General features: G+C 41.5%; 1 pseudogene; it reads left to right on the plus strand.

The window, feature by feature from the left end:
• The first annotated feature begins 487 nt into the window (after window positions 1–487).
• Window positions 488–12583, plus strand: LOC118782871 (annotated as a pseudogene).
• Window positions 12584–27673: the final 15090 nt, after the last annotated feature.

Genomic DNA, 27673 nt, shown 5'->3' on the forward strand with positions numbered 1-27673 from the left:
ATACTGCATGTAATTGTATGGCCCAAGATGCTTTAGACCTTTAAAAACTTAAGGTGGACCGGGAATTACGAATCCAGAAGCTGCGAATAAGAAACCAACTTCAATTTCGTGCAAATGCATTTAAGTGATTAATATTAAAAATGCTCAAGTGTTAGAAGTAAAAGTACTTGATTAATATCATGTCATCTCATAATTCAGTACAAAGCGGTATTCCATTTTTGGAAACAAGTTACATTAAGTTACTTTCCATCGCTATACAGCCAACCCCACCCCCTGGTCAATCAACCACATAGCTAGCAAGATACTTTGTTCTACTTTGTAACAGAGGATAAAACATCAATGTAAGGATGAGGGGGCTTAGTTTTCATATCAATGACAATCAAAAACTTCACAATGAGTTAAGGTGTTTAATATTATCAGTTATGAACATTGTGACAGAGTGCTGTCACTACAGTTGAGTATGTGCAAACTGCAGCTTTTGACCACAATGCCAAAGAGCCACGAGCCTGGCATGGTATGGCAGTCAGAGCACATACTCAACTGTAGTGACAGCACTATGTCACAAACATTTAATGGAATAAACAAAACAATGTCAAATAATGGTATAAAACATTTTGCTGAACAAAATCAAACATATTTAATAATTCTGAAAATAATTCTATCATTTTTTAAAGCGGGGAGACAGCGCGGGAACAGTGCAGGGAACAATGCAGGGGACAGCGCAGGGGACATTTCATATCATATTTTTTGAATAAATGTAAATGGTAAATTAACTCTCATTTTTAAATAGAATGGAGCTCCACTCAAGAAATATGCTGGAGTCAATGACCAGTCAGTGCCCATCCTCAAGATAGTCTTTTCTGATGAAGACACAAAACCAGCCTTCAGGCTCGCCAGGGACACCATCAACCTGCTGATCCAGGTTGCTGATCCTGCCAAGAAAAAAAAGGCATGGCTGGAGTCACGAGATGGAGGTGTATATGTTTCTCTACTGGCTTGCATGTGGTGCCTCGTACCGTGTGACATCTGACACCTTTTCTATGCCGGTGGCTACAGTCTGCAGAGCTGTACACCATGTGGTGGAGGAAATGATGACCATCCTCCACCGCGTCATCCATTTCCCCAAGACAGATGAGATGGAGGAGGTTGAGGCAGGTTTTGCTCGTCTGGCCGGCCATGAAGCTTTCTGCTTCGCTGCAGCCATTGACAGCTGCCACATTAGGATATGCCCACCTGCTGAGCCACAAAAAAAAAGTTACTTGAACCGAAAGCTATTTCCCTCAGTGATCCTGCAGGGCATTTGTGACAGCAGCGGAAAATTCATAGATGTATCCATTGGCAACACGGGTTCTGTGCACGATGCCCTACGGAGATCCGCAATGTATAAGGAGACCCTTTATCCCCCGGCTGGTTATTTCCTCCTTGGAGATGGTGGATATCCATGCCTGCAGCATCCTGTGGCTGTCATAACCCCGTTTCGACAACCTGTAGCTGGTAGGGATATTTACTGGATTTAAATCCAACGTTGCCAACACACACACACACAGTGGGCTCCAAAAATTTGAGTTCACTACCAGGTACCGTTTATTTTCAACATTCAGTTGTTTCGGTCTTATGACTAATACCGAATATTGACATAATTAATATAGTCCTCTATGTGTTGTTGTTGCTGCTGCAGGTGTTTTAATGTTGAAAAAAGACACTTCCTTTGCAAAAGTTGTCTTGACTTGTGTTAGTAAAAATGATGTAATCTTGCGTCAGATATATATCAACTGAATAAATATGGTGTGTTTGTTTTTGATGAATGATGAAAACAGATCTTGGTAGTGGACTTTTGGACCCCACAGTAAATAACATAACATTACTAAATAATGTAACTATAGAACAATTCTACACTATTATGTATACCACCAGGATGTGTTGAGGCCCGGTTCAACAGCCATCATGCCAGGGCAAGGTGCGTCATCGAGCGCACATTTGGCATGCTGAAAACCCGCTGGAGGGCCATCTTCCTGAGGGCTCTGGAGATTCGTCCGCTGTTTGTCCCCAAGGTGGTCGCCACCTGCTGCATCCTCCACAACCTCTGTCTGTCTATGGATGACAACGTGGAGGTGGAGGACCATCCGCAGCATGAGGGAGAAGAGGATGACAATGCAGAGGATTGCGCAGATGAGCAGGAGGTGTCTGGCAACAGCCTCTGGGCCAGACTGGCAGCACATCTGTCTGCTCCTGCAGAACTCCACGCATGTTGTGGTGACCTCACCACTCCCCGCCGTTTTCTGCTAATGCGCCGCAAGGAAGCTACATCAAATGCAAAAATGAACAATCTCCAAAAATTAATACAAAATATTCCTCAAAGTCTGATGCAAAAGGTTTATTGTACATGGTTCAAAATCACATACAGTAAACCGGGCTGATCCGCGCGGAGCAGTAACGTCATCAGTCATAACCCCAAGCAGTCCCCCAAAGCAGTCCCCTAAGCAGTCAGGCAAGCAGTCCCCCCAAGCAGCCCCCTAAGCAGTCAGGCAAGCAGTCCCCCCAAGCAGTCCCCTAAGCAGTCAGGCAAGCAGTCCGGCAAGCAGCCCCCCCAAGCAGTCAGCCCCATCCCCAAATGCATCTCCCTTTTTATGCATATTCCCTTAGCCTCTCCTGGAGCTTAGACTCAGGCCCCCTCCTTCAGTTTCATAACACACAGTCTGTACACTATTTTTCCAAGATCACACCTGTCTAATTAAAAATAATTACCCCGCCTTGGCTGTACACTATTATCTCCAAGACTACGCATATCTAATCTATAAAAAATAACTGTCCTTTCTTGACCTGCTCTGCCTTGGCTATACTCCATAAAGAATCCCTGTTTGCGACCCCCCTTTTTTAGACTCCAACTCTTTTATCTTACACTAAGGGTCCATCCTCCGAGCAGTGCTCGGACAGTGTCCAACTCTCATTAACAGCGCCACAACAGGTCTTACTTGGCATACAGGTATCTCACAGCTGCATACCCCTCCTGCAGTCTCCTGTACTCTCTTGACCCTTCTTTCTAGTTTCTGCTCACAGGCATACAAAGTATAATAGAATACATTATTATTCATTTAAGGCCTATAGTGTTATGTTGTTTAATTAATAGAGTGTATAGAGTAATATATCAATAACTGCACTTAAAATAAAAAAACTAACATCTATTGGCAATGCTTATAATGTTTGCTGGCAATAATTTATCTCCACCAAGTAACAAGCTTAATCGTACCACGTTAAGCTCCGCTTTTCTCTGGTGGGGTGAAAGTGGCAATGCTTACAATTTCCACATGGGGTATACACTTAATCAGAAATTTTCCACAACAATGTCTACAGGAGCATGACTACATTTAGGGGAGAAAAACAGAAGACTGTGTGCTGGGGGGTGTACTTTCAGTTTTTCAGCATTTCTATTATTTGTTTTGCTTTGAATTCAGTATATATTTAATTATTGTTATTTATTGTTTCTTCAAATTAATGTTTGTATTGTTGTGTTATTTGTTATGCCAATAAAGCTTCATTTGAATTGAACTGAATTTTTCAACATTTACATTATTTGGTTCATAATTTCCTTATGTGTTTCTTTTGCATTTACATGAGCTCAAATTAAAGTTCTGACTCTTGGCATTGCAGTGGTGTTCCCTTCTTTGCAATCCCAGTAAATGTTCTGTCAATCCTGAACGTAGGGGTTTATCAGCTCTCGTATATTAATCACAAACTTTACTCATTTGATTACCTTACCTACCTAAAGGGTAGCTACTGCTTGTGTTATTAGCCATGACTTGCCATAGTATAACATTATTTTAAGTCTGCATTTCTTTTGTCAACTTTTGCCACATTACGCTTTAAAAAAAAACAAACATTTATCAAACTGAATAAAGCGTTTAACAATAATCCCACCCCCCCCAAAAAATCTATATTTTAAGTACTACATTTTGTGCACCAGTCTTTCAAACAGTGACAGGTATTTCTCAGCCCTGGCAGCTGCTGCTCTCTCTCTCTCCTCTTCCCTCCCTGCCTGCATCTTTAAAAAGTCCAAGAGTTCCCCAGCCTTCTTTTTTGTTGCTGGCCTGGCTCTCTCCCTGGCAGGGGCAGGGGCAGGGGCAGGGGCAGAGGACGGGGAGGACACAACATCACCTGCAGTGGATGTAATGTTTGCAGCAACTACCAGGGGCAGACTAATAGAGTGCTGCCCCTGGAGTGCTGCATCCATTGCGTCATACCACTGCCATGGTGGGTCCCTCAACTCCTTAAAGCAAAGGTCCAACTTTAAGCTGCAGAGTTGCTAGGATCTTAGAAATTTGTGTATATCATTTTGATTATAAAATCATGATGGTTTTGCATTAAACAAAAACCTCATGAAAGCACTCATCTTGTCACAAATTGCCTGATCTGTGGAAGTACTAACAAACAACAACTGGTGTTGGGAACTGTACAACACCGCAACAAGCAATCACATCACATCTGACTTTACAATTATTGAGGGTGTAGCTATTACAGTAAATAAGCATTCCTTTTTTTAAAAAAATGTATTAAATTACCTTGTATTTTTCTTTTAAATTGTTCCATTTTTTTTTTTGCTTGTTTTGCACTTATGGCAAAGTCAACCTGATTCACGAAGACTCTGGGAAAAACAAATTGAAAGTCATATCAGAACAATGTAAATTCAAATGACGACTATTAAGGGAAACAGATAAGTATTAAGCAAATCCATCTCTAATTTGCATGCTATTTTATTTATTTGCGCAGAGAGAAAACAAATGTTCTACATAAAATGCCATGTAAGCGAGAAACAAGTTAAAACTACACCTTACTGGTGGAGTATATCACAAGCTACTGCAAAAGTCCTGCATTTGGCTGGCAGCAGCAGGTGCCTATTTCCCAACCTGCTACCACAATGTACATCATACCTCAACTATCATGGCTAGGATGACTTATTTGTATTTAAATGATTGAAAACCTGTAATATTTGCCAAAGTTACAATCTTTATAATCTCTACTCACTCCCATCCAGTTTTTGAGGAATTCCTCTTCCCTGTGAAGAGGTCCTCATTCGCCCCCCTCCACTCTATGAAGGTTTTAATCTCCTCAGCAGTCCCTGAATAAAATAAAATATTTATGTGAAGATGACTTAGCCTTATTCATATTCATATGAACATTTTAAAAGTGCGATCAACTACAAAGCTAAAAAACCGTCCCTCAAGTTACATTTTCTGTAGCACAACTTAGCTAACGTTAACTACCGTCTCCACTGAACTGAATAACGCTAGCTAATGGAAGCCTACTCCCCATGACAGTTGGAGCAAACTTACAAATTAGCTGTTTCTTATATAAAATAAGCAAATATTCTGCAACTATACTGCCCATTGCCCGTCACATTTTTTTCAGAGGCTGATTTACAGGTACCATTTACTTGAAATAAGAAAAGTAAAAACTTACAGTTGAGCTTCTCGCTCACCTCTTCTGCCATTATTCTCGCGATGACTTCTGGGATATCAGATGCGTTCTCGCTGGCCAAGTCACCAACCGATGCATCCTCGATAAAAGGGGCGGATCAAGAACACATCCGGGCATTTTAAGAGTTCTTGGTTTCTTGCGTTCTTTGTATTGGAACCGTACTTGGGCCATGACAGATGACCTCAAACGAGTTCACAAGAACGCAAGAACGGAAAAAACACGGATTGATAAATAGCCATACATTTAAAGCAGTACATCTATAAAGCAGTACAGTCTATAATGATCAGACTAGCTCTAGACCACTTGCATTCAGGTTGGGGGCCCATGTAGCCCTTTGTCTATTGCTACGGGCCTTTTAGGGTCTCTCAAGGGTCAACCCTGGAGCAGCAGGGCTTACTTGGTGTGAGTTTTTACGGCCCCTGTGACCTCTGGGCCCCTGGGCCTGTGCCCAATAGGCCCATGCGGTAATCCAGGCCTGCCACTAAAGGGAAACCAGGATGGATAATTCATGAGAGAATTTGGGGACATTGTGGACCAGTTGATTGTCGATCGATTGAACATGTAGGAAGGCCAGTGAGGAGACAGTTGCAATTGTCTAGGTGGGAGAGAGCCAGGGCTTGGACCAGGTGTAGGTGATGAGGAGGGGGAGGATTCTTCTCATGCTCATACTATACGATCTGCATATGTCAGTTCACTGTCAAGTGTCACTGCGGGAGTTTTGATGGTCCAGGATGCTGACTCTGGAGTTTTCCCCAGTGATTGTCAGGTCTTTGAATGGAGAAGCCATGACTAGTATATACAGTAGCTTTGTCTTTGCCAAACTCAGTCTCAGGTGGATTAGACGTACACACTGAGACATCAGTTGGGCTAGATGAGATGCATGATGAAACCTGGGTATCAGATGGAGGAATAGAGAAAAACAGTTGAGTATCATTGGCCTAACAGTGATATGAGAAGCCATGGAAGAAAATGACAGACCCAAATGATCTTGTATCCAAGGAGAAGATAAGGCAGCCAAAGACTGAATCCTAAGGGACTCCTATAGAGATGCTCTAAGAGGCTGATACAGTACCTCTCCAGGACACCTGACAGGAGGTAAGATTAACGCTGAGAACAGTGCCTGAAATACCAATTCTCACCAAAGGCTTCAGAAAGGTCTAGGAATATTAGGACATTAGACGGGGAGGCAGCCTTTGTGGAGTAAAGGGCATTTGTAACAGAAAGAAGCCGGCAGAGTAAAGAAGCAGAGTTAGCTGGCATATCTGAGAAAAACTGTATACATGGAAGTGACAAAGTAACCAAGGAGGAAAGGATAGATAGGGAGAGATTGTTGAGATTAAGGTGAGAGGTGACTGAGTGGGAACAGTGCAGCTCCTGACGGAAAATTAAGGTCAGCACAAAACACACCCTGTACGTGTAACAGTAACATGTGATGTAAATATTGGATAAAGTACAAACTTTTAACATGTAATGTGCCTGTCTGCCTGTTAGTTTTGTTTTTTTTGTTCCAAGACTGCAGCAGAAGAACAAAAGTCCCATTTATCAGAGGACCAAGGCCAGTACATTTTCAGCATTGAAAGCAGCACTGAACGTTAACTTCATTTACCATTTTTGGGATTTTATAGCATTTACATTATATAATTTTCATCACTATGTAAACATACACATTGATCACTTATTTATTGGATTACTCCATTGTTTTCTACTGAGAATGTGGGTATTTAATGTTGCTTTGTGCGCAATTCACTTATTTACTGGTGGATGGCATTGTGTGTGCAAAGTGAATCCTTTGCTAATTCTTGCTAAAACACATTATTCTTAAAGGCAGACCTCTAGATCCAGAATGTGACCCTCTAGGTGTTGCAGATGGATGCATACACAATTGACAGGTGTGTGAACGTGTGTCAGATCGCATAACCTACGTTGCCATAATTCATTGTCATGACTGCTTAAACACATAATGAGGAACTACAGGCACTGAGCCCGGCCCTGGTTTTCATCACCTTATTCAGTGTTTCTCAGTCCTGCTCCTGGAGCCCCCCTGTCCTACATATCTTCTATCTATCCTTACTCCAAACACACCTGATTGAAATTAGTGATTAAATCAGGTGTGCTCAGCTAGTCAAAAGTGCCACTGATGAGTACAGTCAGGTAGGTAAAGCAGGGAAAGATGGAAAACGTGCAGAACAGGGTGGCCCCAGGAGCAGGACTGAGGATCAGTGCATATGGATTTCATGGTATGCCCCTGAATGGAGATGTAAGCTTTATGTAAAGCACTGAAGGAGTTGAGCTGGGTGTTGGCTCAGTAAGAGCAGCTGGCCTTGCTGTGCCGTTGGAGAGGCCCAGCTTCGCCATGCTCTGGATGTACACGCTGTATCACTGGCAGTAAAAATCTCATTTTCTATACCCATCCTGGGACCCCCTTTGGATTTCTGTGCATTGACACAGCCAAAAGCGATTTGACTGTGTATTACAGCCTTGGCCTCATTGTGACAGACCACAGGTTCCTGCTCCCTCGTCATCGCAGCACTAATGATCAGGACCCAATGCTTCACACCCCAAGCCCCCTGCCCCTCAGGCTGTGTATGCGTGGTTCCGTCACAAGATTTACAGAGATGGGCAGGGGAGTGTTCTTGTTTTTCCTGACCGGCATAGGAACAACACCTTCCTTGCATCTGGCATCATTAAGATGTGTGCTGGGCACCAACACTCCAGATTGAACTGCTCTGAGACAGAGAACGAATGTCTCTTTCAGCTGATAGCTGAATGATTTGTCAAGGGATCCACATCTTGCAACAGATTTTCACTGGATATTAGGTTTGGAAATGCATTTTTTAACTTCAGAGCACTTAAAGTAAATTTTATCACAATTTAGATCGAACATGTATCAGTCCAACATGTTTTTGAATATTTTGGTTTTAATGTGAAACCAACAGTTTAATATTTAATAGGTTATATCACTGAACATTATCACACTGGTTTGTTCTCAAGCTATTTTTAAGGATAACCCCTTCTGTTCCTGTTTTTGACAACTGTAGTTATCAATGATTAGATAGTAATGTTCTGTGCATTTCCAGTGAACAAAGTCTCATGTTAAAGAAAATCATTTTCTGAAAACCAATTAATATATGCCAATTAAAGTGTTAATGTACTAAAGGATGACAGTTGAGAAGTATATTCTGAGAGCCACACTGTAATAGAACAAATATATGACATGTCACCTCTCATTGAATGTCCCCCTTAACATGTTTATTAATCTGAACCCAGAAGGAGTCTGCACCATAGAAGTCTATAGAAGCTGAAGGCATGGCTATCAGCAGTGGATAAGTCAGGACTCCCAGGGAAGTTCAAGGAATGGATTTATCAGCATGCTATCCTGCCAAGACTTCTCTGGCCACTGCTGATATATGAAGTTCCAATGACCATCGTGGAGGGCTTTGAGTGAAACATCAGCCAGTTCCTTCGCAGGTGGCTGGGCCTTCCAAAGAGCCTAAGCAGCATTGCCCTTTATGGGCACACCAACAAGCTGCAGCTTCCTTTCACTGGCCTGACAGAGGAATTTAAGGTCACCAGAGTTAGAGAGGTGTTATTTTATAGAGACTCAACCGACACCAGAGTCTCCTCTGCAGGCATCACAGTTAGAACTGGGAGGAAGTGGCGGGCACAGGAGGCAGTCGAACAGGCAGAAGAGAGGCTGAGACACGGCACGCTGGTAGGCTCTGTAGTAGTCGGACGAGCCAGGATTGGTAGCAACACAAGACCACGCTACGACAAAGCCCAGGGGAGAGAGAGACATCAGCTGATCCAGGGAGAGATCCGTACAGAGGTGGAAGAGGAACGCTGGAGTAGGACAGTGGCTATGCGCAAGCAGGGAGCTTGGACTAATTGGGACCATACAACTGCCTGTAAGATCACCTGGGCAGAACTTCAGAAGTCAGAACCAGCTAGACTCAAGTTTCTGATCCAGTCAGTGTATGATGTCCTTCCAAGCCCATCCAACCTGCATTGCTGGGGTCTAACCAATACCCCGACATGCCCACTATGCCCAGCAAGAGGTTCCTTGGAGCACTTCTGGAGCTGCTGCCCGAAAGCCTTGGGAGAGGGGAGGTACAGGTGGCACCATGACCAGGTGCTGAAGGCAGTAGCTGACCCCATCTGCATCAGACTCCAACAGAGCAAACATCAGCTCAACATCGCCTTTTCAGGGCAGGAGAGAGACCTCAGGTGGAGCCCAGGGCCTCTACTGGGCTGTTAGCCTCAGCTTGTGACTGGCAGCTGAAGGTTGACCTAGGGAAGCAGCTGAAGTTTCCTGAACACATTGCAAGGACGACACTCAGGCGAGATTTGGTCTTAACATCTGACTGTTCCAAGGAAGTGGTCATGTTGGAACTCACTGTCCCTTGGGAAGACCGGATAGAGGAGTTCCATAAGCGCAAGAAGGCCAAGTATCTCGAACTGGCAGAGGAATGTAGAAGGCATGGGTGGAAGGCCCGCTGTGAGCCCATTGAGGTGGGCTGCAGGGGCTTTGCAGGACAGTCTCCTGAGGTGGGCTGCAGGAAAGAAGAGCCACCAAGAACATCACTGTAGCTACAGAAAAAGCTTCAAGGTGGCTGTGGATCAAGAGGGGTGATCCATGGGGTAGCATGCTACTTGGACACAAGCCGGGGACTGATCACCCCTGGGGCTGGGTCACCCAGGCGAGGGTGTCTGATGATCTAAGACCCGAAACACCCTATGACTCTGGGTTCATCACTGATGATGTGTCCAAGTTGCACCATTGGGTGTTTCAGAAACCTATGCTGTCAACTATTTTACTTTTTTCTGTTTCAGTACTGATTGTTAAATCATTTGGATGGTTCATCATATTCATTAATCCCAATACATCATTCACTGGAATTCTATAAAAATCTTGGAATTTTTACAGCATTGATTAAAATAGGCTTGACCTGGCATACCTGATTTTCGAATGTGTTTTGGGATTTGCTTCTGCCAGAGGATGAAACCACCAATTTCACTGACAGTATAACTGAAACTATTTTCATTACTCTTTTTTTCTAAAAGCCAAAATTTGCCTAGTATATGTCTGCTGTTGCTGAAGCGAAACGTGTTCAGAATTGCAGCCTTATTAAAAATATTCATGAAGGGGGAGGGGCAGGGATGGGCAAAGATACATCAAAATGTGTTTTAAAATAAGATACCAAATACCCTAATTGCAAGTGTATCAAAATAAACTACGAAATACAGCAGCTACGCCATGTATCAAAATAAATTACTGTATTTTTGTATTTTAAAAAAACTAAAAATACTTTTCCAAGGGAGCATGAAATCACTTTGCAAATCTTCTATCTATCAGCCTATTTGATCTATCCCTTCACCAGTACACTGACTCAGTTGATTAAGTGGACAGTGTTTGAGAGCAACAGCTTTTCTCTGCCTAACGAGGCATGCCATAAATCTGACAACCAGTCAACAGATCAAATATTCTGACCTGCCTGTTACATCCCAGATCCCCACATATCCCTGTGATCACCCAGATGAAGGTTTTAAAGTAACCAACAGTTTAATGTTGAACTAACAGTTTGTTAAAGACTCATTATTGTATCATAATTTAGTTACTTGGTGTTTGGTAATGAACGGCCTACTTTGCATCAGCAACACTCAATGACAAACAAGTCATTCATAAGCAGACAACTGATAGAAACTAGTTGCTGTGTAATTAATTAAATAGTCATTCGATTGTTAATCATAAATATAATAATAAATTATGTGTCAGGCAGTCTTTCATGCAATGGCATACAAATGCATGATCCCTCAAACAGCTACTTCAATTAGGGTACAATCATTTAGTAATCAATAGGGCTGTCAATGTTAAGGCGTTAACGCTTGTTCGTGATTAATGGCGAAACTTTAACGCGTTAATGTTTTAATGCAAATTAATCATATTATCAAGTTTGACCGCAACTTCCTTCCGTAATTCCAGCGCGGATATTTACCTGGCTGAATTACTGAAAGGCGTGGCAAACACAGATGTGCTGAACAGCAAATTTCATTTTAACCCCTTTGTGCGTACGGTCACACCGGTGTGATTAGCCGTTTAGCGCATATGCTAAAACTGGTGCAATTAGAACACTAGATTGGAGAAATTCTAGCTAATTTTAGCTTTGAGGAAACAGTGATTTAACTCTAAAAATATAGCAAATGCTAACTGAAATCTATAAGAAACTTAACGCAAATGAAAACATAAAGAACCATATAAGGTTACATGCACGCTACGTACCATAACAAATAAGTTAAATGCGAAAGGGTTAAAATGAAATTTTGGTCCAATTTTGTCATGATGTCAGCAAGTCTCTCTCGAATGGTGGATAGCTGACAAAGGCTGTCATACAGAGTTCCACCGTGTCGCACAAGGTGTTGTCAAGCTGCATTTCAACACTTCAGACAGCATTTCAGCCGTTTTGGGTCTTCCTGAGACATTCCATAGAGCAGAACATTTTCCCATTGCTGAGCTATTGAGGCATGAGAGATTAGAATTGTCCTTCATTGCTCTTTTGGCATCTGTTGTAGCCACTAAACTGAGGGTATGGCATGCACACCACAGATGAGTGGGCAAAATTATTCCAGTCTCATTCTCTTCTGAGTCTGAGGGGTCTATGGTCACAAAACTAAGCTGTTCCTCATCATTGTGATTTTCTTTACACACTGCTGACACATTGAATTCTTTGAACGCCTTTACAAAGTTGGCCCCATTGCCTGTAACTGTTTCAACAATGCATACATGGGACAACCCATACTGAGTGAATTTCATCCAGTATCTCTGCTATTTGATTATATGTGTGTGGACTGGGGAAATGGCGGCATGCAAGGGCAATGGATTAACGCTCCAATGTGTCTGGCTTAATCCAGTGTGCTGAAAGATAGAAACACTAGTAGACCAAATGTCAGCTGTGGTACACAGGTGCTTGACACTTTTCAAGATTTCTTTCAAACCATTCACTTTTGAGGCAAATTTGTCATCAATTCTTCTCCCTTGAGTTCTTCTTGACATAACTGATGTTTGTGGGCTCAGTTCCTGAGTCGGGTTGATGGAGTCTTTCTGCTCAACAGTTGAAAGAGGATGCATCCCTTTAACCACATGGGCAACAATAAGCTCATCTACTTTTTTGTGAGACCTGAGAGGGCCCTGTAAACAACTTAGTCTGCCTGTGTGTTGTAACAGGTGTCTTTTTCTTCCCAGTACTGAAATCATGTATATGATTTTTTGTAGTTTCTTGCACAGAACCAGATATTAAGTTTTTCTTTTTTGTGCACAGTTTACACTCAGCTTGAACTTGCCCCGATTCGGTTTGTTTTACAATTTGGAAATAGGTCCCATCCAATATTGCTGATCTCACTGTCCACTAGGCAGTACTTGTGCTTGGAGCAGGATCTCCCCCTAACATCTGATCTCCTAGAGTCAGGTCAGAGCTGGAAAAGAAACAGGTGGAGTCTTTACTAACTGGATATGACACCTTAAGCATATAAACTTTAATTTTTTCCCCATAAACATATTCAGGTATGCAGCACAGCAGCATAATTAAAGTGTGTGTTCCTAACATCCTAAACTATTTTTCAAAGGGTCCTTTAATAATTTAGTTGTTCCAGTTCCCAGTTCATCACAATTCCTATCATACAATTGATGGTACCTTCAGTTCAGTATTGAGAAAGTATTACATCTTTGCAGCCTCTCACCCAAATTCTGGCATTCTAGAAATCCACCATGTTGCTAAATATAAAATAAATGAGTAATAGCAAATAAATTCAGCAGGACCCTTTTTGTGACAAATTTGTCTTGTTTTGAGTAGCCTATACTTTTGAGGAATTACTACCATTAATGGAATTTAACTACATGTAAGACCCGTAGGTAGCTGCAAGGAATCAGCTACATTTTGCACTCCTGAAACATTTGTGAATGTTTCAGGAGTGCAGTGTACAAGCTTACACCAACTCAACTCCCTTACCTCTTCTCTTGTTTGCCTGCCTTTCTCTCAGTCATGTCTCTCCTCATAGGCTACTGCCTCTCGATGCTCCTATCTCTACCTCCAATCTCATTCTGACTAGCAAAAGTGGGGCATGCATTTTCAAATAACGTACCCACAAAGTCTTGTTCAATAGCACTGACTTATTTGGGAACAATTCTCACGAAACACAAAACAGCCCCCATTACACACACTTACCCTACAGTCACACGGATGACACAGGAGCCCTTGTCGCTTGTCGCTTATGGGCGTTCCTGGCTTGTGATTACTAGGTTACAGAACTAATCAGTATTTGTATAAAATAGACCTCTATTCTATTTTAGCCCCGCTTAGTTGGATTTGCAATGACCATTTGTCTCTTGTTGCTGTAAATTGCCAACTCTCATTGAAAATGAATGGCAGCCGGTCGCTTTGTCTTCCTCCTGTGTTGTCCGTGTGACTGTAGGGTTAGACTTGGCAAGAAGTTGTGAGCTACAGCAAACGCCAGTGGTGGATGGGTTGACAGCCTGCTGTTTAATGACGTTGCAGCACAACGTTGTTAATGACACGTGTGCGTTTAACAAGTTACACCATCTCGTAGCATTATAAAGTAATGAGCAACAACTCTGAAATGCTTTATTGTCTTTTTCGTGTGCAACCGATGAAAACTTAGATTGACGCAAGTTGAAAGATTAGCTGGCTTTACTATGAATGTAAAATGATGTAACTAAGTTGTCTCATACAAACATTGAACTACAATATGGACACATTCACATATAACAATATGTTGTTACTATGTACAATGCAACAATGCTTTTTTCCCCAATATCTTTTCTTTGGTGTGGGTGCACCCATAAAATAAAAGAGATAAAAGAATGAATTTTAAAAAATGTAAACAAAGACCCAAAAAAAGAAATAAATGAATGAAGGCCTTCTCAGTCCTACCGCGGTTTGCAATAGTATAAAGGAGACAAATGCTCAGCTGCCGTCCGGGCCTTGGCTGTTTTCTTCTGCATGCAATTAAATTCTTCCAAGCTGGCTCACCATTGCATGTTGGAAAGATCTTCACAATCAAACCTCCAAATCTCTTGCATGAACAAAAATAAAAAGATCTGACCTGTGCATATAAAACAGGCAGTGATTTGTTTGTTACATTAAAACCAGGCTTGGGGAGTAACGGAATACATGTAACTGCGTTACATAATTAGGATACAAAAAAGGTAACTGTATCCCGTTACAGTTACAGAAAAAAAGACGTAATCAGATTATGATTTTTAAAAAATGTTTTTTGTAAGTTTTCAGTTTTACAAACAAGTAACACAGATTAAACAAGTTACACTAATACAAAGGACTCTACCACTCCCTATCCTCAGAAGGAAACAAAGACTAAATTTGAAAAAAAAAAACAAAAACAAAAAGAGAGACCCAGCTCCTAAAGAATATTGCAGTTAACATAATCAGCGTCAGCCACAAGATGGATGTCTATAGTGTGTTACCTTGACCGAGAGAAGTATATGTATATATTTATGTACAGTGCATATAGAGATATACCATATATACACATATGTATACACAAACGTACATGCACTTACATTATTGCTTTAGTCCACTCTCCACAAATAAGACAGAAATGGTTGCCACATTCTATCAAAGGTTGTAGAGCAAAAAGAAACAGTGTATCTGATCCTCTCCAGATGTAACAGATTGGTGACCTCTGCTGGCCAAATCTTAAGAGTAGGCACATCATGATTTTTCCAAAGGGTTAAAATGTTCCTTTTTGCAATGACCACACAGTACTGTATTGTCTTTTGTTGCAAGTGGGTTACAGTTGAATAGTGATGGGCCTTGCCTAGAATGGCAATGTATGGGTCTGGTGCAATAACACAGTTATATACTTCAGAAAGACAATTGAAAATATCTGACCAGAATTTGTTTACTTTGGGGCAAGACCAGAAAAGGTGGCCCAAGGTGCCCTCTGCTGATTTACATTTTGGGCATATTGGAGAGACAGAAGGGTAGAAAGAGTGTAGTTTAGTGCAGGAGTAGTGCAGCCTATGGATTACTTTAAATTGAATAAGCTAGTGTCTTGAATTTATAGAGCAGGTGTGAATAGCTTTAAGGCAAGCCTCCCAGTCTTCACCACTGATCATCACACCAAGATCATTCTCCCAGGCTTCATTTAGATGCTGACTCAAAATTTGATATATTTTTGTGGACGTAATCTCTGATCTGAAGGTAACAGAAGAAATGTGAAGTAGGGAGTGAATACTTACCCATCAGCTGTACAAAGGTAACAAAAGTCTTGTCAATGTAAAGGTCTGCAATAGTTGTGAGCTCTGCAACAGTTGTGATGCGTTTATTTCCCCAAAATACAAAAGTTCTGTCAGTAAGTGATGGGGGGAAGGCGTGATTATAGCAAACTGGAGTGTAAACATAGGTATCAGGCAGATTAAACGTTTTCCTTATTTGATGCCAATTTTTTAAAGAACTGGTGACCATAAAGTTGTTACCTGTAATGGTTATTGGAGATTTGGTTGGTGAAAAGAGGAGAGTGGGAAGAGAGCTTGTGGGGAGATTGGAAATGCATCTTTCCAATACATCAATGCTCTAGACTTTGTAGCCCAATAATAATGTTGAAAGTTAGGCAGGCTAAGGCCTTCCACGAGTTTGGGCTTGGTTATATGTTGTTTAGAGATGTGATGTGCTTTAAATCCCCAGATAAAAGGTAGAACAACATAATCTAAATAATTTGAAAAAGGTTTTTGGTATGAATATGGGTAAGTTTTAAAAGAGGCAGAGGAACTTGGGGAGAGCCATCATTTTAATTGCATTGACACGACCTAACATAGACAGAGGTAGCAGTCTCTACATTTCAATGTTGGATTTCAATTTTTCTATCATGTCCAAATAATTCACCTTATAAATCAATTTGGGATTTTTGGGAATAACAACTCCTAAATATGTAATTTTTGCTGTGGCAATATGAAAGGGTAGGTTTTTAAGAAAATTTTGGCTTAGGTCACTTTTAAGAGGCATAAATTCACTCATCCCTTTTTTTATGGAAACATTCATTAATTTCTTTCGGGTCTGTGGAGATAGTGCCTGTTTTGGTTCTAATTTTAAAAATTATTCTGTTAGCCTGTATGCTCCTAAGATGATGTGCTAAAAGTTTGTCTGGTTTATCAGCAAGTGTTTTTCTTCTACTTTTAATAGCATCATACCCACTTGATTGGAAAGAATAGTATTATATCTGAATTTAAGTTTCATTATGTCATTCAGCGTAGAAGGTGAGGCAATTCTTCTATAGTCGCTTTCGAGCACTGAGAGCTGGACTGTGATTTCTGACATTTCCTTCTCTCTATCGTTTTTCAGTTTGGCTTCGTGGCTACAATGTGTCCTCGTATAACAGCCTTGAAAGCTTCCCAAAGAGTAGAATCAGTTACGTCAGGCGTGTTGTTGTGGGACACATAGTCTGTTATCAAGTTGGCTGTTTGCTGATAAAATTGCGTATCATTGAGTAATAATGGGTTGAATCACCAGTCAAATATGGGCTTTGCTCTGCCAAGGTCTATTTTTACTTCAACAGGGCTGTGATCGGAAATTAAAATGTTGTGGTATCTGGTAGAAATTATGCCAGAAGTTAATTTTGGTAGTCAATAAAAAAAGGAATAATCTCCGTCAGTGGGGTGCTGCAGCCTCCAGATATCAACGAGATTTATGGATCCAATAAGGTTATTAAGAGTAATGGTGGAGTTAGAAGGAGCAGTGGGACGGGTGGAAAGTCTGTCAGTAAAATGGTCTAATATAGCATTGAAGTCTCCTCCTGCGATTAAATGGGTGGTTGGTAGATCTGGGATAAGATTAAAAACTTTCCTAAAAAATCCAGGATCGTCAAAGTTGGGTCCGTATATATTTTAAAAAGTTACGTGTCTGGACAAAATGTGGCCTGTTACAATAAGATAGCGGCCGTTCGGGTCAGAAATGGTTGAAATATGTTCAAATGGGATGTTTCAGCGGATTAGTATGGCTACACCTCTGGCCTTAGAGGAAAAAGTTGACTGATATACTTGTGAAATCTCCATTGCTCCGTATGTTTAATATGTTTAAAATGATGTCCCCAGATAAGGATTTCAGGTGGGAGAAAATCTTGCCTCTCTTTAAGCCAGTCCTTAGGTCTCTGACATTCCGGCTAAGAAAGGTTAGGCTGCCGCCGTGTGGCAAGGTGGGAGAGCTACTAGCAACCATAAAGAAACATTATTTATACTTAGGAGATTGTGGCATCTTAACAGTACTGTTGATAATATTGGCGCTGCTATACAATAAAAGAGCAGGGAAGAAAAGAACAAAAAAAAAAAGACCCATCCACTTCCCCAAACGAAGCGGAACATGATTACCCTCATAAACACTGAGAGACAGCTGAACACTACAAACGCATGTCTAATAACGTTAGCTTGATAGGTTAATGAAAGAAACATAGCATACCTTATCGGTGGGCTCACTGAACATCCCCATCCACCCTTATGTGCCCATAACACTTACTTATATAAACTAGGTTGAGAAAATCTCAGTTCTTAACAAAGGTGGGAAACCAGAAAACCGCAGGTTGGTCTTGCACAGCTCATCTTGAAATAGCCGCGATGTAGTCAGTCCCAGTGGCTCAGGTCTGCTGTGGGGTGATGGCAGGCGTAACAAACCGGTCTATGAAGATTTCGGCATCTGCAGGTTTCTGGAATATTTTCTGCTCAGTTCCAAAAGTGAAAATCAGTCGTGCAGGGAAGAGGAGGCCGTGTTTAATTCCTGCATCTCTCAGTTTCTTCTTTGCTCCATCAAAGGCTTGGCATTGCTCAGATATGTCAGGTGGAAAGTCTGGAAATATGCTGATCCGGGCTCCGTTGTAAGACAAGGGAGACTGCAGGAGAGCAAGATTTTGGCGATCATGGTACACGGTCATGCCGAAGAGGGCTGTACTCCTATATGGTGTGCCTGGTCCACTTTGAGTTGGGGAAGTTATTTGTCCCTAAAAGTTGCGGCAGGAACTCTGTAACGAACTGCGTCGGATTTCCCTTCTCAGTCTTTTCTGGTAAGCCCGTAATTTTGATATTTGAGAGTCTCGATCGACTTTCAAGGTCAATTAGCTTACGCTTCGTGGTGTTGTTGATTTCCATCAGCTCCTCACAGCGCTTCTCAAGGTCAGTAATATGGGTCTCATGGTTGGTGGCACACCCCTCTAAGTCTGCAATGCGTGGTTCATGGTCGGTAAGGGAGGTTTGGACAGGTTGTAGCTTTGAGTCTAGGGTGTTGAATCTAGTCATCATGCTCTCCTCCAATTTCCCAATAGCTGCCAGGATGTTAGCCAGTGTGAGCTGTCAGAATCAGAATCAGAATAGACTTTATTGTCATTGCACGGTGGGGTACAACGAAATTGTGGGTGGTCTGCAACAACAGTGCACTGTGGAACATTTATATAAACACAATACAAATAAGGCACACGACATTACGTATAAGATACAATAAAATACAATAAATACAATAATGGAATTGGACAGTTGCATTGAGGTAGAGGGTGGGGGGGGGTGTCAGTGTTTGTTAGCAGTCCGTATGGCCCAGGGGAAGAAGCTGTTGGTTAGTCTGGTGGTGTGAGACTTGATTAACCTGAAGCACCGTCCAGAGGGCAACAGGTCAAACAGGTGATAGGCGGGTCTCCTGTGATGGCCTTAATTTTACTGAGGCAATGGGATCTGGATATGTCGTCCAGGGAGGGCAGAGGGTAGCCGATAATTTTTTGGGCGGTGTTAATAACCCTCCGCACAGTCTTCCTGTCCTCAGCTGTGGAGCCTGCATACCACACCCCAAGAGAGTATGTTAATATGCTCTCCACAGAGGAGTGATAGAAGGCCAGCAGCAGCTTCTTGTCCAAGTTGTTCTTCCTGAGGACACTCGTGTAATCCAGGAGGAGCATCCTCACATAACTCTTCCGGTTCTCCAGATGACTCTGTGAAGTGTTATGGCGATGGCGTCCTCCATAGATTGGTTCACTCTATAAGCGAACTGGTGGGGGTCAAAGGAGGGAGGGAGGCAGTCTCTGATGTGCTGAGAGACTAGCCACTCAAAACACTACATGACTACAGACGTGAGGGCTATGTGTCTGTAGTCACTGAGGTTGTCTATGGCAGGTTTTTTGAGAATGGGGATGATGGTGGCAGCCTTCAGACATAAAGGGACGGTGGCATGCGTCAGGGAGAGATTGAACAGCTTGGTAAGGATCCCTGCCAGCTGGTCTGCGCATGCCTTGACCACAGCCCCCGGGATGCCGTCAGGTCCAGCAGCTTTCCTGGGGTTCACTGCTCTCAGTGTCCTCCTCACCTCACGCTCCTGGAGAGAGAGAGGGGGGGTGCTGGAGTTGTGGGGAGGCAGTGTGTGCAGGTGTGTGGTGGTCTCAAAGCGGGCAAAGAAGCTGTTCAGCTCCTCTGCCAGTGTGCTGCTGCTGCCGTTGGTCATTGGGCTCTGGCCTTTGTAGTTGGTTATAGCCTGGATGCCTCTCCACATCTGCCAAGGGTTGTTGTCCGTGAGGTAGCCCTCCATCTTCCTCCTGTAGACCTCCTTGGCATGTTGGATGCCTCTCCTCAGGTTGGCTCTGGCAATGCTGTACAGTGAGCTGTCTCCCATCCTCTCATCCCGAGCTCTGATCAGAGCTTGGACTTCACTCGTCATCCAAGGTTGGCTTGGTGCCTCGTTGGTGCTACCGGAGGTGCCACTAGCTAGTTTGGTTTGACTGCTAGCCTCCTCGTCTTCATCAGCGGCAAAGATAACTTTACAGTCTTTCTTGGTATCTGATTTTGGGTTTGCGGGTTTCCCCTTAGCAAAATTTCTTCCAGAGTTGCTCATAATTGCAGATTCATCGTGTAAGTATGGATCATAAATGTAGTTTTAGCGAGGATGTAACGGAGCCTCCCGGAAAAGCATCTAATCCATGTGGTGCTCACTAGCAGTACCAGATTACCGATACATTTCGTAAAAATGGGGATTATTAGCAGGATTACAATTTTAAAATACATTTTAAAATAAAGAACGATATACTACCATGCACATGCGCACACATTACAACACTTCACAAGTCTCACAACACCACTCTAGTCTCGAGTGAAACCATAGCCAATTGCCAATTCATTATCAAGGCCTCTAGTGAAAAAAATGCTCTCACTGGGTGGAAATTTCGCCATTAGTATGTCTTTAAAGCAGAAAAGGGGAACAACATCACAGTACAGCGCAAGTTATGCCTTACAGCCAGGGACTTTTCTAGCTATTGAAAAGATCCGGGGCCAAGTCAAGTTTGCCTAGGGCTTGTCTTTCTTTTTCTTTTTTGAAGAGAGATCGGCAGGTTGGGACGGTTATATCTACCTTCATAATAAATAAATATTATCATATCTTCGGACACTGGAAGTCAGGTTCTGCTCTATTACACAGTCTGTCTGATGTTTTGCTATAAACACCTCCTTTTCAGGTCGACAATATTCGGGGCTAGGCTTAAAATATTTGGGGCTATAGCCCCAAATGATCGGACCTAACGACACCACTGCTTACAGCTGTGAAAATGCTGTCATCATCCAAGAACTCGCCATCTAATTTAAAGAAACATATATAGGTAAGACCAACCGCTAACGTTAACTACACAGAAATCCAGTTAGCTAAAGTTAACATTAGTTAGCTTACTACTACTACTGACAAATATTTTGGGACTGTAGGTGGTGATGCTGGTGACGGGATGGTGTGTGGGTAAAAACACAAGCCCCAGACTGGAAAAAGCTTAATGTTGCTAGGTAGCTAGCTAGTGATCAGTACTTAAGATTAGAAGTCAATATTTTGGCTTGCAGTATGAATGTTAAAATTAACTATTTGTTTAGAAGAGACATAATGAATCTGTACTAGTTTGATAGTTAGTAAAGTGCGTGAAAGCCAAATTAGCTAGCTAGCTACTTGCACATTCAACTGACAAGTACAAATACCACCTTACAAAGACAAATCTAGCTAGCAAGCTACAATACAAACAAAACAATAAATGTAACTAGCTAGCTACTATCACATTCCGCTGACGAATACAAATATCACCTTGCAAACAAACACATAGCTAGCTAGCTACAATTAAAAAAATGCAGAAAGCTAAACAGCTTGCTAGCTAATTTGGCTTTCACGCATTTTCCTCAACTGTTATATTACTAATAGCTATCTAGCTAGCTATCAGACTAATACAGCCTCATCATGTCTCTTCTGACCAAATAGCTAATTATACCGCAGACACTGCAAGCAACCTGCTCTGACAACTTTAGTACGGTTACCAACCAAATTAACATTATAGTTAGTAAATGTGCATAGTTACTGTTATTAATCTAAACACGCATTCACACATAACAAAGGAAGGAATACCTAGACAAACAATTAATAAACCTAACAACGAACATAAAACATTATATTAGGCTAAACAATTTCACCAGCACATCCAATCCAATCCAAAAGTAACGGAAAGTAATCAAGTTACATTACTTTAATATTGTGATACTTGGATTGGGTTACTGATTACAATTACTAATTAACTGTTAAAAAATGTATCGGAATACATTTTCAAAGTAACCCTCCCAACCCTGATTAAAACATACATAACTATCATGTATATTATTCTCAATAAAATCTATATCTGTAATTTGTTTCAAGTTGTTTCCATTGCAAGATAGGGTTCAAAGGTTCTAACATTCTCACATTTACTAAGTTTAACACTCAATAAAATACTATTCTTTTTCTTTCCTGGTAATCCAATCCACTGTATGTTACCATTGTTGTCTACTACAAACAAAAGTAAGTATTTGAAACACTCTCACAACATTACATTAATTAAATAACTAATAAAATGTCTCTCTCTCCATATATTACAGTTCACTGTACTAAACTGCACAGCTTTAGAATACGTCTGCGCTGCTTCAGAACTAAATGCGCATGCGCCGAGACGAGTATCAAGTGAAAATAAACACATTCGATTGAAAAAAATTGTAATATCAATTAATAAACATTCTCATGACAAACGTATAAACATTCACCACGTTTCATAACTTAACCATTATACTTGGACAATTTACTATGCTTTAGCTGCGTCAAGGCAATGGTATCTGATTCAGTGTCACTACTACTAGCAACTTAGCTTCCACTCGCGGTTTAAAACAGCACTGAAAAACTCAGCAAATAAAATAAAAGTTTAATTACCAATTGTTTCAGGTCACTTTGATGAAATAAAGTGTCTGTCAAATAACTAAACGTAAACCATTGTCTAATTTTAATTTATATTAGCTAAACCAATGCAGCAGTATGTAACAGCATGTAGCTACTGACAGCATCCTAGCATTTATACGCGAATTATACAATCATGAAAACTTACCAAATAGAATCTTATAAATTTATAGTTGGTCAAATCGGCGAAGTGGAGTGGGTTCCTGAGGTAAAGTGAGGCAAATTATTAACTGGTGGTTTCTAATGTCAATTTAACTGGTCAACTTTGTAGGCTGGTTCAAAATTATGAGTGTCACTCTCTTGACGGAAAACCAGGCACCATAGTAGTCTGTGCAGTTCACGCCGCACGCTATAATTGAGGCGGGGCTTCCTGCCCGAGCTCCAATTTCATTGGCAAGCATGAGACTGGTATAACTCCTTCTTTTAACCCTTTAGGGGGTTACATAGACGTCTCACAGAAGGTATTTTACAGTATTTTTAAACTACAGAAATATATTAAAAAAGTATTTTGATACAAAATATGAAGCCATTTTCATCAACCCTATCAAATACAAATGGCAAAATCCTATTTTGTATTTGAAATAGGTATTTTAAATACATGTATCATAAATATTGCCCATCCCTGGGGAGGGGAGTAGGGGTAAAGAGAGGACATTAGTAACTGCAGTGGCAGAGATGGCAAGGGAACCTCCCAGATGGAGAAAATGGTCAGAAAAGTGGTCTGGACGTTTTAGTGGTCTCTCTGTCTGTCCTGGGCCCCATGTGCTGGAACTCCCCACAACAGTCAGGACAGCAGAGTTGCTGGCAATCTTCCATGGGGGATTGATGACCCACCTCTTCAGGCTGCATCTCTGCTCCCCTACTTTGTTATACCACTTAAAACTTGTCTATTTTGTGTAGCACTTTGGGGTATTATCATTATTTCACTTTTGCACAAGTTGTAGCACGCAGATTGTATCCAGTGATGAACTTGTTGTTGTAAAGCATGGTCACTGATCAGTATTCAACTCAGTCTATTCATCTTAAATAGTTTTTTCCGCCCCTTAAACAAATTAGTGATTCTGATCACAGAAATATTCAGCCATATTTTTTTGCAAACACTCAACACCCCCGTTGCAAGAACAGATAGCACATATTTGTCAAGTTCAGTCAAACTCAGATCAGTATTCAGCTAACAGCTCAAACAATCTTAATTAATTAATTAAGAGCTCAATACGACAAAAAATAGCACACACAATGTGCCCTTGAAAAACAGGGCTAGGAAACTTGTGTCTACACTGTGCAACAACATGAAGTTGTGCACATCAACCAAAGGTGAATGCAAATTCAGATTCATCACTTAAACCAAATGGAGATGCCATGAGCCCCCTGGGGTCTACAGTGGAGGAAGGACTGCTATCTAAAAACCAATTTGAGCAGTCAGACACGGTCAAGCATATTAATCCCAGTCCTGAGCGTGGCTAATGAAGGAAGCAGTATCCCCCCCCCCCCCTCTCCACTCTATCAGCACCAGTGGCGGCTGGTGAGCTGGAAACAGGGGAGGCTGAAACATTACCTTTAAATCTATCATTATTACTTTCAACCTGTTCCCCTTTATCTTCCTTGATTAACAATAAAACAAATAATTCACAGAATAATTGACACAAATCGCGTAAATGGAGTAAATGCTTATGCTCGCGAAACAGCGCAGATTGTCTGTAGTTTGTGTGCTTGCGAAAGCTACAACGTGATCAGCACTAGATCCTGTCATTGGATGCTGAAAGCTATTCCACCCTTGATGGTCATGATATCCTATCCCCACCCCGTGGCATTGCTGAGATGGTGAGGGATTGATATACAACTATCCATAGTTTATACCCTTATACCCTTACCTCTGTTGATACCCCTCTTTACTACAGTGCCTTTCAGAAAACTGCACATTGCTCTTGTCCTTAAGGCTCAGTCACTAATAAACAACAAGGCGCTGTGTGGCTTCTGACTGTCTTCAACTGACCCCAGAGGCTCTAATGAGAACAAATTATCCTCATAAGTGATGAATAGTGGAGTGGCACATTGATTAAGGATCTGAGCTTGAAACTGGGAGGTTTTTAGCTTGTTTCAGTGATGGAGCACACACCCTTGAATCAGGAACTTAACCTAAAGCTGTGTAAATAGGTTTGATTATTTTGTTTAAGTGATGTAAATCACCGTTGGTAAAGGCATCTGATAAGCAAATACATAAAAAGGTCTTGGTTGTTCCTGTAATCAGTGCTTGTGTTTGTGTGTTAAGGCTGTTTGTATTTTATTTTAAGGATTTTGCTGATAACACATAGAGTGCATGAACAGACAACATTAGACATAATATATCCAAACAAAACAACACAATAACAACAACCACAAAAACTGCCAGTCCATTAAGGAAGTGCATGTATGTAGGTAAGTCCATCAAACGGTAAAAGTGTCTATAAGTTGTCAGGAATTGTCCATGAGGTCAAGACCGCATGACGTCGGAGAAGTGCCCAAGCCAAAAGTCCCGGTGAGTCATATCCAGAGGACAGAGTAAGAGAACAAGTACAATACAGTATGGTACAGTACAGAATACCCAGATATGATTAGTTTGACCCTGTCTTTTTTCTCTATTGATATGATCAATAAAACGTCCCCAGATTTTAAGAAACTTGGTGGGGGTATCTGACAGTGTGTATCATATTTCTTCAAGATATAGACAAGACACCATATCATTTAGCCATTTTTAAAACAAGGTGGAGATGTTGATTTCCATTCCCTCAGGATAACCCTTTTCGCTATGACCATGCCAAACATAAGAGCTTCTTGTAATGTTATCGGGAGAGTCAACGAGTAGGTGGAGCAATGCAGTATTACAAAAATACCATCAGGCTGTAGTGGCTTATTATATATGACACTGTATAGATGAAAAATGTCTTCCCCAAAACTTTTGAGCAAGGGACAGGCCCAGAAGAGGTGTGCCAGGGTACCATCACCTGACTTGCACTTGTCACAGGTAGCAGAGACAGAGGGAAATATCTTATTCAGTTTAGTTTTGGAGAAGTGTAGGCAGTGGATGATTTTATACTGTATGAGCTGAAGTCTAGCATTAATAGAACAAGCTTTAACTCTCTCTAACCCCATTGCCCACAGCCCATCTGCAATCTCCTCTCCAGTATCCTTAATCCATGCATCTCTAATGTGAAGAGAAGATGTTGCCAGTGGAAAAAGAGAAACAAACTGTGAAATGAAACATTTGGATGTAGAGCTTCTAGTCATAAGACTATAAAAGTTGTGCTGATCAGGCATTCAGTCTAGGGGCAGGGACTGTCTTACAAAATTTCTAATTTGTAGGTAGCGAAAGAAATGTCCAGGAGGTAGTTGATATTTCTCCTGAAGTTGAGTGAAAGATGCAAAACTGTTGTTTATATAGAGATCCTTCACTACAGACAGGCCCCTCCCAGCCCAGTGTGTAAATGCTGAGTCCATCAAACCTGGCTTGAAAGAGGGATTCTGACATATAGGGGCATAAATGGACAACTCTAGGAGATTCAGCACACATCTAATTTGCTTAAGAATCCTAAATGAGTTGGATAAAATAAAGTCAGCTTTCAATTGTTTGGGAGGCAAATTTAACACAGAAAATAAAATTGCAGTTAAAGATGCTCCAATCAGTGATGCTGCCATATGGGACTCCATCACAGGCCAGCTGGAATGGAGGTCACACTCTTGACCAACAACAACTGGAGCATGACTCCAGAAAACCCACATCCTGGCATTACAGGCCCAATAATAATGATGAAAAACAGGAAGTCCCAGGCCTCCTTCAGCTGTGGGCTTCTGTAGGTGTGCCTTGGAGATGCGGGGTGATTTGTTGGCCCAGATGAAGGGCATGATGATAGAATCTATTGTCTTAAAGAAAGAGGATGTAAGAAAGATGGGTACATTTTGAACAAGGTAGATGAATTGTAGGTAATACGATCATTTTGGTAATGTTAACACGCCCTATCAATGACAGAGGGAGAAGTCTCCATTTGTCTATCATAGCTCTAAGCTTGGCAATTAATTCCATATAGTTACATTTAAAGAGAAGTTTTGGGTTTCTGGTGATAGTAATCCCCAAATATCTAAAATGGTCAGTGAAAAGCTTGAACGGTAAATCATTGAGAAAATTAGAGTCCAAGCCACCAGACATGAACAGAGGCATGAGGCATGAACAGACTTTTATCCCAGATAATAGTAAACCCAGAAAACTGCCCGAATTGTTTTATCAAATCAAGAGGAGGAGACAGGGATGTCTGAACATCTGACAGGGTCAGAATCACATCGTCTGCATACCAGCCATTGGTACATTCAGAACTATCACATTTTATCCCACTGATCTGAGAGCTGGCTCTAATAGCAAGGGTTCAAGAGCCAGGGCAAAAAGCATAGGGAAGAGGCAGCATCCCTGTCTAGTACCACGGCCTAGCATGAATGGAGGAGACCTATCATAATTAGTCAGAACAGAGGACTTAGGACATGCATATAGCATTCTTAACAGTGTCATAAATTTGTCACCAAAGCCATATTTTTCAAAAGTAGCAAACATGTATCTCCACTCAACTTGATCAAAAGCCTGCTGAGCATCTAGTGAAATAACAGCAGCACGGGGCAGCTTAGTAGAGTACATGATATTTAATAAGCGGCGGGTGTTAGAGAAAGAGAACCTATCTGGAATGAAACCTGTTTGATCAGGGTGGATTAAGGTACCAATGTATCGGTTTAGTCGGTTTGTTAGAACTTTTGCTATAATCTTTTGATCAGTGTTTAGCAAGCTTAGAGGACGATAAGATGCCACTTCAGTGTCATCTCTATCTTTTTTCAGGAGAAGACAGACATGGGCATCATAGAGGGTTTCGGGTAAAATTCCATCCTCCAAAGAGCACCCATAAGAGGGTGGCAAT

Source organism: Megalops cyprinoides, chromosome 9 (assembly GCF_013368585.1).
Source record: "Megalops cyprinoides isolate fMegCyp1 chromosome 9, fMegCyp1.pri, whole genome shotgun sequence".
In the NCBI taxonomy this organism is placed as follows: domain Eukaryota; kingdom Metazoa; phylum Chordata; class Actinopteri; order Elopiformes; family Megalopidae; genus Megalops; species Megalops cyprinoides.